Genomic DNA, 11,296 nt, shown 5'->3' on the forward strand with positions numbered 1-11,296 from the left:
ACAAAAAAAAACAAGACCCACTGCACTAGGAGTGAATGGTGTTCACGGGGGCAGGAACATGGAGTCTGCCTAGCTACCCATGTGTGGTGGTATCAGCTCACACACCTCTTCCTAGGGTTGACTGGAGTAGATGCATATGGATTGGATCTTCAGCTGAGGACAGTGACTCTGGCACTGGCCCTAGCTGCTCAGTGAGCCACACTATAGCTTCTTTGGTAGAAAGGAGACAGACCACAGTCCTGGTGGTTACCACTGATAGCCGGTATGCAGATACCTGTGAACAGGTTCTGTTCTCACGGGGTCAGAATTTTCACCTCTCTGTGACTCCTTCACACTTCACAGGTCTTGCAAGCTCACAGGGAGGAGGCACGCAATGTTGTGGAGAAAATAATACATGCAGAGATGACCTGAGTTAGCGGTGGTGTCTGGGGTCAGGTCCTGAAGCAGTTACCTTTCCAGGAAAGCAATAGGGTGGGGCAGGGTAATCTATAGCTTTGACTTTATGCACTTATCTGATTCTATGAGAAAAGGACAATGAGTTCATAGCATCCAAATACTGTTATTAAATGGACCACGGCATGCATGTGGCGGCTTGTAGGGCCTTTTCCATTTTAGCTTAGCCAGGCTTTCTAATTTCTCACCGAGTGCACAGTGCTGACCTGAGAGGCAGAGGGACAAAGGCTACAGAAACGGGGAGTGGGATGACTTTGAATCTTCAAACAAGCTTCTGAGGGTCGGACAGAATCATAAATGGCTCTGGAATAGGGAAATGCATAGTTGCTTTTCATGTTCCTCCATGAAGACAGAAAGTGACACCCTTCTACCCTCCTGGATAGCCAGTGTGCCTGGGAGTCAGCTTACTGGGACTCCACAGAGAGGGCATTGTGCTAAGGACACCACATTACCACGGTCCTTACTCTGATGTCGTGCACAAAGGTGCTACCCATGAGGGCTGGGAAGAATGAGCCAATAGAACACAAGACTAGGCATGTGGGGTTCAGCTGTGATCAGGGGTGGTCACTGGTGGTGAGCTCTGAGCTCAGGGGTGGTCACTGGTGGTGAGCTCTGGGCTCAGGGGTGGTCACTAAAGGTGAGCTCTGAGCTCAGGGGTGGTCACTGATGGTAAGCTCTGGGCTCAGGAGTGGTCATTTAAGGTGAGCTCTGGCCTCAGGGGTGGTCACTGATGGTGAGCTTTTAAGGACATTTCCTCGTCACACATCACATCTATGGCTTTGTTATGGTTATGGACAGAAGGTGAATGTCAGTGACCACAGGGGGACTGAGAGCTGTGAGTCTGGCAGATGGTGGCTGAGGATGGGTGTCTGCCACCTCTCACCTGCCTGCTTTAGTAGGGTTTGCATTCTGCCCCCTCCTAACCCTTGGAGGAACTGACTCTGTTTTGGATGCAGCCAGCAACTCAGAGTCGCACCATCTCTCAAGATGGGGCGTGAGGTCGCTCAGATCACCTCGATCCCACAAACCCGTGTCAACAGAGGTCCCCAACAGTGCCAGGTGGGGTCTACCTTTGCGATGTGCAGCCCCGTGAACACCCACCCCCCTCTTCACTTTGTTTTTCAGTCATTTGATCAGTCAGGTCCCCCCACCCATCTCCTTGGCGTCTCTATTAATCATTCCCTCTCTACGGACAAGGAAATCAAGGTTCGGGGGAGTTGCCTAAGGTCACCTGCTAATTAGTGGCAGAGACATGGGGCAAGTTCCATTACAACACTGCGCCCACACAGCAAGAGAAGCGAGCACAGAGCTGTGGCCGTAATTGGGATGTACATGCCAAGGGCCTGTGCCTGCTGCCGGAGCAGATCAAATATCTCTCAGATGTTTACAATCTCACCCACCAGCTTCTCCCTCCCCAGCAAGGCTCAGGTTCCCTGTGAGATCTTGTGCTTTTTTATTTTATAGGGGCCCAGCTCCGCCCGCCTTGACTTCTGAACCACTGTGGCTGTTGTTGCTGAGGCTGCTGGTGGTGGTAGTGGTGGTGGTGTGTGTGTATGTGTGTGCGTGTGCGTGCGCGTGCGTGTGCGTGTGTGTGTGCGTGTGCGTGTGTGTGTGTGTGTGTGTGTGTATTTCAGGCCTTTCAGCAAATCATGGACACTCCCTCGTTGGCTGCTAGGCCACGGGGTTTTCAGAGATTCTCAGTTCCTGACTGAGGCTGCTTGCGCCCTCAGTGATCCCTCTGGTACCTGAGGCTGCCAGTGATTTCCTGCCAATGCTGGTCTGGGCCAGACCCCTCTGGAGCCAGCTGGGGCCTCCGCCCTAGGCTCCACCAACAGAGCTCCTTTGTGCCCTGAGCCAGCTCTGGGCTTGTAGATGGAGGCCTCTGGCAGCTCGCCAAGGCATGGGAAACCCAAACCACCAGGTTCTGGGAGGCACGAGATGAAAGAAGGGCCTGTGGCTGTTGGGTGGAAGAGAAGAGCCCAGCTCCTGGTGAGCCCGAGTGTGCCTCCTCATGCTGGTGCTGTGCGCTTGAAGCACCCTCTCCATTCCTTCATGTCATGCTGTGAAATGCGAGCATTTATGGTCCTCCTGCTTAGTTAGGCATAGCCTTCGAGGGGCTTGACGGAACATTCTGGATACCCTAGATTCCTCATGAGCGAATGGATGAGGGTGTGTGGGGGCCAGATGCTGAGAGCAGAGGCGAAAAGTGACGATGCAGCAGGAATGTCAGCAAGCCACTGGTCCTCCAGCTGACCAAAACCCAAACCAGGGCTCATCTGCTTCCTAGGGGGTGACTGCGCCACACTCCACACCTCCAGTCCCCTGTGTTTACATGAATTCACTATAATTGGTAAAGCTGGCATCCATGCTGGCATCTGTGCTTGTGTGACCTCAAGGGGAGCACGTTAGACAAACAGACCCCCTTTCTCTTTGTCCACTTGTCCGTAAATTTAATTTTCCCTGTCTGGCTGATCCTTCCCAGAGCAGGATTAAATATGCAGATTTATTAGGGAAACACCTGTGAGACAGACAAGGTTGGGGCACAAGGCATCGCCAAATCTCACTGAGAGGAAGTGTAGAGGACCGTGGAGATACCGTGTCCTGAAGGATTTGTTCAGACTCCAATCGCCTGCTCTGTTCAAAACCAGGTGGACTACGGGGCGTGCTGGAGCCTTGGGCCTGGAACCCCCCCCTCATGTCTACTGGATCTTACCCTGGGTGCATTTACTCTACTTTCTCCAGACAGGACTGAAATAAGGTTCCAGTGCTCTCTTTACTGCATTTTGTTGGTTTTAGAGACAGCACATCTCGGCTATATCTCGGGCTAACCTACAATGCTTGGCAATTCTCCTGCTTCACACCTGCTGCGATCATAGGCATGAGCCATTCCCGGTGGCAGCTAGGGGTTTTAGCAGCAACAACTTAGTTTGAGTCACCCACCACGCAGGTCGCCGTGCATTCTAGAAGCAAGCGAAAAAATGAGGGGGGGACAAGGAAGTGATCGCATGTCTTACAACGTCTGTCACGTAAAACAAGTCAGCATTCAGATTGAACATCACCTCCCTAGACTTCAGTCAGGTGGGAATGCCCTCCTTGAGGGCTCTGGACCAGGTCACCGTGGAGAGACTCTAGAGGAAGCAGCTCTTTCTGGCATGCTGTGTGTTGGTTGACCATGTGATACAGGCAGAGATGTGCACTCATGTTCAGGTCTGTAGCCACTGAATAGACCCAGGAGCAGGAAGATCCACTGGAAGGCATCGTATTCCAGTCTCTGTGGTTCCCGAGACTACGAAGCCCAAGGCCTTGAGATCCTGGATTTGGTTGCTTGTTTGGACAGCAGGCCAGACTAGAGCTCCTAGGGAAGAAAAGATGTCAACTGGCATGTGGCAGAAAAAGGCCAATTGGCCTAGGGATGTGCTTACAGGAAGGAGTAAGGCGGGGCTCTGACGGTGAGTCACTCGAGAGGCCCAAGTGGTGCCAACTGAGCTTGGCATGGATTCAGGGCACATCAGCATACAATGACTACCGCCTGCTTGCCAGTCACTGTGTCACAACGATGGCTCCTGCTGTGTGGCAAGAGAAGGGAGGCAGGAGCCAGGGGAACACAAGACTCATTAGGATCAGAGACAGCAATGCGAAACAAGAGTGTCAGCCAGATGTCTTTGCTTTCCTGGGACTTGGGGGCTTCCCTAGCAGGTCCTCAGGATAGTCTATAACAGATGTGAATGGACGCTCACCCTAATCGGTGGCCAGGTCCTGGAGAAAGCGGGGACCACCTGAAGGACTCGGATCTGCCAGCTCAGAATGGCCAAGAAGGAGCACCCAGGGCAGCTGGAAAAGCAGTGCTGAGGTTACACCCCTGCTGGAGGGTCTCAGGCCTCAGAACAGGCTCATCGCCTCGGGCCAGATCCTACCCTGTGGCCGCTGTTCTTGTGTTACAGTCTGCCTTGATGCTCTGTGTCAGCAAACATCAGCAGTCGATACAAGAAGTACCCATTTCTTGGGGAAGCTGAACAGTGGTATCCCCCAGGGCAATAGTGCACCCAGGCCCATCTTATTCCACCCAGAGGCACAAGGACAGCTTTAACTAACAGATGTTTGCTTCCATCCACGGAGCAGGGTGTGTCCTGCAATTGCTGGCCAGGTATGAGTCACACAGAAGAACTGATCCACACATGCCCAAGGGACACTAACAGATCCCCCCATGCCTCCCTCCCCCCCATGAATGCCAGGAACTTCTGGGCCAAAATTGTCCTTCCAGACAGAACCCACATGCTGCTTAGCCAGCTGAGGACCAGGGCCTAAGCTGGCATAAGTATTCTTCCAAAAAAAAAAAAAAAAAAAACCCCAAAACCCAAAACCTAAAGGTCCTTTGCCCTTTTACACGTTCAACAGCTCTGAGCAGAGACTGATGTTCCAGCTTCAGACAGGCCCTTCAGTCTTCCAGGAAAGCCCGGAGACCACCTCAGCTGCATCTTCTATTGGGTCACCTCCTACATTCAAGATAAAAGACATGAAATGGTCTCAGAAACAGCAAGCTCCCACTGTTCTGGGGGAATGTTTGTAAGAGCCTACACCATCTGCCTCTCCCTCCCTCCCTCCCGACCCCATTAGCCTTCCCCATCAACACAGTGCCAAGCCCCCTGCTCTCATCAGCCTCTGTTTCCGGCTTCTTATTTCTAGACCATGTTCCCAGCTCCCTATTTCCAGTGCCCAGTTTTCCATCCATAGCTGCTTTCTCCCCTCTTCTGCTCCAGGCCTGTGACCAGCTGCCTGTGTGTATACGGCAGGTGGATTTCTCCCTGTACCTCACTCACACCGTGTTCTTCTGCCTGTGTCTTTGCAGAGGCCAGATAGCAGCGTCTTTCCATCTCCTCTGTCCTCAGCTTTACCCTATTCTCACCTTTGGGCCTTAAGAGCTAGAGTGTCTTAGGTAGCCTGGCAGAGGTGGCACACACCTTTAATCTTAGCACCTGGGAGGCAGAGGCAGGCTGATCTCTGTGAGTTCGAGGCCAGCCTGGGTCTATAGGGTGAGTTTCAGGACATCCAGGGCTACACAGAGAAACTCTGTCTTTGGGTGGGCGGAGGAGCATCTGGTAAGCTGTGGTGAGCAGGGCTGGCTTGGTCCTTGCGCTACACAGGGGCCCTCACGCTTTGCCTCTGGCTCCTTGACTGTTAAAGGGATGTTAGCCTTCATTCACAGGCTTCTTTGCTTGGACAAGTATTTTCTTTACACATCTTTAGGTGTCCAGAGTGAAGGCTGTGTCTCATTATCCCCTGCAGAGGGAGGGCTCAGAACCTCAACCTAGACTTAAACCCAAGTGATAGCCAGAGTAGGTGGGACTTGGGCGCTGGACCAGACTTGAATAGATTTGTCCTGAATTTCCTGTTAGAGTAGGCCTAATGGGGTTAGAGGAGGTAGTCCACTTGGCTTATACTCTTCAACTAGACAGATATCATCTAGTTTTGATTACGAAGCATCCTGTTTCTCAGCCCAAAGGCCTACATTTGTGTTTTGCTGTGGTTTGATCCCTGGTGTCCTGTGTCACACTGAACGGGAGCTTAGATGGTGACATCAGGCAGTCTTCATAGAAGGAAGAAAGGACACTTCAGAAGGCACAGATGAACATGCCCTTTCAGCTGCGCTCGGAGGGGACTGCTTTGTCAGGAGAGCACAGTTCAGACAGGGTAGTTGCCACGTTTGCTGTCAGGGAGTTACCACTGGCTGACTGGACCCCGATTATAGAGGGTTCATATCTGTAGTTGTTGGTGGCTGTTGCTTCTTTTACACTGTGTGTTTCGGGCCTATGATGGGGTGAGTTCTGGGTTCCTTGGAGACAAGCTGCAATGCTTTATGTTAATGATCACCACGGGAACGAGGTTGCTTTGTCTTATAAGTGGAGGTCAGGGATGCAAAAGCAGCAATAAGGTTTTCCTATCGACATTCTTAGTGGTTCTATAGGTTCAGTCTAGGCTGGCACAGGGACACCTGGATGACACCTCAGTAGGTGATTATGCCATCGTCCTGGTCCAGTGTCAGCAGTGCTAGTCAATGACACCCTGGCTTGAGGTTGCAGCCTGAGGCAGGCTACCACCCAGCTGTAAGTTAGCTTCAACCCCTGGAGGGATGCAGCAGAATGCCACAGCGTTGTGGAAATACACTCATACATGGGGACACGCACACATGCACATACACAGACGTGCACATATGCACAACATTCTGAGCTGGCGTTCTTCCTTTCTTTGTTTCTTTCAGTTATTCACTGTTTGTTTGTTAGTTTCTTTCTTTCTTTCTCTGGACACACAGGGTCACATAACTGGCACATCATTCTTTTCTGACACGCAGGTGCCCCCAGCCCCACACCTCCCCTCTCATTTAAGGCAAGGCCTTGCTGTGTATCCCTGGATGGTCTGAGACTTGCATCGATCTTGCTGCCTGTTCAGCACTGGGGTCCCAAGTATGGGCTGCTGCATGCAGCTCGTCCCTGTGTTGTCCACTGCATCTCCATCTCTTCCTCATCCTTTTGAAGAGTTTTTTTTTCTTTTTTTCAAAACGTGTGAGTGTTTTGCATGCATGTCCATCTGTGCACCACCTGTGTGCCTGGTCCTGGGTACTGAGGAGGTCAGACGAGGGTATTAGATCCCACCGATCTGTAACCGGAGTTACAGACAGTTGTGAGCTGCTACAGAAGTACTGAGAACCAAACCCTGGTCATCTGGAAGAGCAAGCCAGTTCTCTTAACTGCTGAACCATCTCTCAAGGCCAGGGCACCTTACTGAATGGAACCTCTATTTCGCTGTGTTTCTTCCAGGTTCTGCTGTTTGTATGTGTCATTAACCTTTCTGGCTACTACTGCCCAACACAGACCTGTGCCCGTAGTGCAAGGCTGCCTGGTTTGGGGTTGGCAGGAATAGGTGACTCTCTGGAGCTTGGACTATAACAACTCCCTTGTGGGTGGTCCAGAACTGATGGGGCATGACCTCAACCGGAGTAGGTGATGCAGGGGAAAGAGCAGGCATTACCACAGAAGTGAAACCATGCTTTGGGAGTTTTGTTTTCCCCCTTTTCTTACCTGGTGGTTTCTCGTGGCCAGGTCTCCTCACCCTCAGCACGCCCACCATCAAAAAACTCTCTGTGGAGCCAACTGAGGTGCTGGAGGATGCAGATCAGCTTTGTGCATTCCACACATAGCACCCAGCAGAACCCAGCCATGACAACCACCCAACGCTGCATGAGCCCCAGACTCAGAACCCTGGTGATGAGTCCTGGGAAACCCCGTATTCTCACGCAGGAGGCCACTCTCCTGTCCTGTCCTCCCACATCTCTCCACCCTCCCTGGGTCCTGTCAGAGTAGGAAGGACTTGCACGTCAAAGTCACATGGGTCGTTCTCAAGGATGCTTCTCCTTAGCCCTCAGAGAACCTTTTGTGGAACTCGTGAGGGATGACAAAGACTATGACAAACCAGGCTTCCCCTCAGGTCCCGAGGGACCACAGTCACTTTTTGGCACTCTGGCCACAGACCCAGAGCTTTCCGCATGCCTGGCTTACCCTGAAAAGCCCTTGCCTCTCCAGGAGCGTGACCCTGGCAGGGCCCAACAGGACTAACCTTTGGGTCCTCCGTTGTTGTCTCTAAATAGAGGAACTCGGGGACACTGTAGAAACGCATAAACTGAAAGTAGTGCTTGTCACTTGGAGTGGTCTCTCTGACTGTGGAAGTGAACACAGCTCCTTATGACACTGTTAGAAAATCAGTGTTTGCAAAGGTTGCTAAAGAAACACAAGGAGTGTCGAATCTGAAATAGCCCGTCTAGACTCACTCCCACTGTCTGACCTTTGATGTATTTCCTAATCCACCAACCTCGCCAGCAAATTGGTGAGTAAGCAGCGACTCACTTTACACGCTGTCATGAGGCTGACGAGGCCCAGGTCACTGTTATAAATTTCATTCTGGCTGCTTCGAGGCGCGGCGGCTTTTGCCGCACAGCTCCCGTGTGGTTTCTGAGCTGCGGTGTGTGTCTGGGTCGCTATGAACTAATTTCAAGTCTGTGGAGTCCAAAAGCCACAGGGCTGCCGGAAAAAAAAAACCAGAACTCATTCTCAGCCAGCAGCCAGCAGGGCCCCAGAGTTTACATAAAACAGGCGAGGAAGGCTGGAGACCCCGGCTCTGGTGAAAACAAAACAAAAGCTTGTGATGCTCACGTCCAGGCTGAGCCTCACCCTGGAGAAGAGGCCAAGGGCGCCTGCGCAGGTTTGCTCAGCAAATAAAACCCTGGCTGCACTTGGGGAGCCCTGGAGCGCAGCCGTGGAGCGCCCCCCCCCCCCCCCCCCCCGCCTGCTTTCCTCTCGCACCTCTTTGGAAGGCTGTCTGAATGGCTTAGCTGCAGCCTATATGCAGTGGGGCTCAGTGGCAGGAGACCGGCGTGGCTCCAAACAAGCTCAGTAAACACTGACTTCATAGAACTGGAGACAGGTTTACTGTGTTCTGGGCCTTACGCTTTGGGTTTTTGGGGACGTAGGGTTTGGGCTTCTTTCTCGCTGCAGAGACTGAACTGGGTGCTTCATTAGTTACCCTGGGACCACACCAAATGCAGGCAGCGAGGATCATGGTATCGGGAGGTTGTATTACGCAGAATGGGGGGAGGTGACACTTTGGAGGGAACAGGATCAATGGGAGGCCAGAGGCTTCTGGCATGATTGGAAAGAGAAACAGTGACCAACGGAGCCACATTCATATGACTCCTGTGGCCAGGTTCCATGGGGCAAACTCTGGCCAGTGGAAGCCAACTATGAGGCCAGCCACCTACTGGAAAGGACACAGCTTTGCTGAAGGGTGCCGGGAGGCATGGACCTTCTTCCTGGATCAGTGGCAAAGGCTTCAAGCCATCTATCCACAAGGGAGCAAGCCCATCACCACTAGCATACATAGTAGTCCTTGGAACAAATGGGGAAGTGAAAGCCACACTCTAGACCTGCCGTAGAGGAATCTGGCATCCGATGTCCCAAAGCCAGCATGTCATACTGTTTCCCAGAGAACCCTCTTACTAGCATCTAGAGTTTTGTAAATCTCAGAAATGAAATTTTTCTTCATTTTGTCCACTGGAGAAGGGTGTCAAGAACCAACATCAAGAGTTCTTTAGTGGCTGGGCGTGGTGGTGCACACCTTTAATTCCAGCACTTGGGAAGCAGAGGCAGGCAGATTTATGAGTTTGAGACCAGCCTAGTCTACAGAGTGAGTTCCAGGACAGCCATAGCTACACATAGAGAAACCCTGTCTTTAAAAAACTGGGGGCGGAAGAGAGAGAGAGAGAGAGAGAGAGTCATGCCACCAAGTAACAAAATCTGGAGTGTGACACTGAGTTTCTCATCAACTGTTCTTGGCTAGACTATGAAACTATGGGATGGCCCCCATCCTCCACACATGCCAGTTCCTTGGGATCTGGGCTATGTTGTACCTCTATCCTTCACGCCACGGTCCTCTTAAGGTCTAGCTCCCTTGCCACCCACAACCCATGTGCCGTACACATTATCCCCTCAGAATTCCTGGTCCCCACCAATACTATCAATACCAGCTCAGCTCTAGGACCTTTCAGATGGACGAATCCAGCAGCTCTGCCTCTTAGCCCCCCACAGAGGAGCCTGTGAGATCAGAAGAAGAAGAAAACTCCTCCACCATTGGCCCCTGTATTTCTTACCACTCGTCCTAGAGTGTTCCGAACCCTTGCGGGGCAGGGGTCTGCTTTCTTGGAGTGGGATGCTCTGAAGCGGTTCATGGCTCAGAATCCCCACAAAGGTATTCTGAACTTGAAGGATGCTAAGGAATACGGTACATTTCTTCAGGAAGAAGAGATGGTCCCATAGTGTCTCACTCCCATGATGCTCTCTTATGTAAGGAGAGAAGTGTCTAGAGTGGCCGTGCCATAGGACCTGATGTCTGCTATATCTAAGGAAGTCTTACCCATCTATTCCCTCACTTCTAGTGCCTCGTATGTCCAAGCCTTCTGAGGGGCTACACAGAGTGTGGGGACACAGGAGTACCCCATGAAAAGCTTTCCTGACCCTTGGAGGATGGTTTGGGTGGAGTCTTAGCCACCGGAGCCACTGAAGAGAGATTTCATCTGTGTTACTAGTTTCTTCTCCTATCTATTTTTTTCCTCTGATAGAACATTTTGAACTTTATTTTCCTTTATTTTTTTCAAAAATTTTTATCAGATATTTTCTTCATTTACATTTCAAATGCTATCTCGAAAGTCCCATATACCCTCCCCACCATCTCTCACCCTGCTCCCCTCCCCACCCACTCCCACTTCTTGGCCCTGGCGTCCCCCTGTACTGGGACATATAAAGTTTGCAAGACCAAGGAGCCTCTCTTCCCAATGATGGCCGACTAGGCCATCTTCTGCTACATATGCAGCTAGTCTTCTCTCTTATCTTAAGGAGCTCTTAATGAAGCTGATACTCAGAGCTCTGGGGTCCACTTAGTAGACCCCAGATCAAATCCTCATAAGGCCCCATCTCAGACACTGAGGCAGGGAATATGGCAAAGAATCTTGGTGGCATCATATATATGGTACCTACTTGCTTCATTTCCAGGTCATTCCCTGGCAGGGGGTAGGGGCGGGGCAGGGGGCGGGGAGTAGACTCGGGAAAGCCAGAGAACCAATCAAAAGATCCTGAAAACCTAGACTCACTTGAAACAACTTTAAGTGTTGAGGGGCAAGCAAATAGGTGTGAGACAAGCAGGCCTTGCCAGCTTTATGCCTTTTGAAGTTCAGCTAATAACTTTTCAGTATCCTCCCTCAGAACTGAAGGGCATTCTCCCATCCCCGACAGCAAATGGTTCC

Source organism: Mus caroli, chromosome 18 (assembly GCF_900094665.2).
Source record: "Mus caroli chromosome 18, CAROLI_EIJ_v1.1, whole genome shotgun sequence".
Taxonomy (NCBI): Eukaryota; Metazoa; Chordata; class Mammalia; order Rodentia; family Muridae; genus Mus; species Mus caroli.